Genomic DNA, 1914 nt, shown 5'->3' on the forward strand with positions numbered 1-1914 from the left:
GCATAAAGCAACTTCTAGGAAAACTAAAGAAAGATATTGACTCTAACACCATCATAACTGGGACTTTAATACCCCACTCACAACCCTAGACAGATCATCAGGACAAAAAATCACCGAGATCCAGAGCCTCAATGTGACTCTTGACCAAATGGACTTAACTGATATCTACAAAACACTCCATCCCTAGCCCACAGAATACATGTTCTACTCATCACCGTATGGAACATATTCTAAGATCAACCACATAATTGGTCATAAATCAAGCATAAGCAAATTTAAAAGGACCAAAATTTTACCATGCACCTTCTCAGATCATAGTGGAATAAAAATAAACATTAACACCAACAAGGTCCCCCCAAAACCCACAAAGACATAGACACTAAACAGCATGATGCTAAACAACTCCTGGGTCAATGATGAAATCAAAACAGAGATCAAAAGACACCTGGAAACAAATGAAAATGAAGAAACACCGTACCAAAATCTCTGGGATGCCATGAAAGCTGTAGTAAGAGGGGAATTTATATCCCTACAAAAGCACATAAAGAAAAAGGAAGGATCACAAATTAACAGCCTAACAAACCACCTAAGGAAGCGTAAAAGCAAGACCACAAAAACCCTAATTTCAGCAGAAGAATCCAGATCACCAAAATAAATGCCCAAATCCAGGACATAGAAGACAAAAAGATAATACAAAAAAATCAATGGAACAAAAAACTGGTTCTTCGAAAGGATAAACAAGATCGATGGTCCCCTAGCTAGACTGACCAAGAAAAAGAGAGAAAAGCCCAAATAAACACAATCAGAAACACAAAAGATGAAGTCACATCTGACCCTGAAGAAATACAAAAGATCATTAGAGACTACTATGTACACTTGTATGGAAACAAACTTGAAAACCTCAAGGAAATGGAGGACATTCTGTCATCACACAACCTGCCTAGGTTGAAACAAGAAGAAATTGAGACCCTAAATCAGGGGTCCTCAAACTTTTAAAACAGGGGGCCAGTTCACTGTCTCTCAGAGCGTTGGAGGGGGGACTATAGTTTAAAAAAAAAAAGGAATTTGTTCATAGTTTTTTTTTAAACTATAGACAGCCCCTCCAACGGTCTGAGGGACAGTGAACTGGCCCACTGTTTTAAAAGTTTGAGGACCTCTGCCCTAAATAGACCAATAACAATCAAGGAAATGGACAACGTAATAAGAAAACTACCTACAAAAAAAAGCCCTGAACCAGATGGCTTTCCAGCAGAATTCTACAAGACATTTAAGGAGGAGCTGATCCCAATACTACTGAAGGTATTCCAGGCGATTGAGAATGATGGAATTCTCCCCAAATCATTTTACGAAGCTAATATCACATCGATACCTAAGCCAGGTAAAGATCCAACAAAGAAAGAGAACTGCAGGCCAATATCTTTGATGAACATAGATGCTAAAAGTCTCAGCAAGATCCTAGCAAACCAGATTCAACAACACATGTCAAAAATCATCCATCATGACCAACTAGGCTTCATCCCTGCGATGCAAGGCTGGTTCAACATTTGTAAAACCATAAATGTAATTAAATACATCAACAGATGTCAAAACAAAAACTACATGATTATATCATTAGATGCAGAAAAAGCTTTTGATAAAATCCAGCACCCCTTCTTGATAAAAACCCTCAAACATCTAGGCATACGGGGAACATACCTCAAAATAGCAAAAGTCATCTACGAGAAACCCACAGCCAGCATACTCCTAAATGGACAAAAATTGGAAACATTTCACCTGAAAACTGGAACAAGATAAGGATGCCCACTCTCACCCCTCCTGTTCAATATAGTATTGGAAGTCCTGGCTAGAGCAATCAGAGAAGAGAAGGCAATCAGGGGTATCCAAATAGGAAAAGAGGAAGTCAAGTTATCTCTC

Source organism: Carlito syrichta, unplaced genomic scaffold, assembly GCF_000164805.1.
Source record: "Carlito syrichta isolate Samal-C Ts95f unplaced genomic scaffold, Tarsius_syrichta-2.0.1 Scaffold304729, whole genome shotgun sequence".
NCBI classification, from domain to species: domain Eukaryota; kingdom Metazoa; phylum Chordata; class Mammalia; order Primates; family Tarsiidae; genus Carlito; species Carlito syrichta.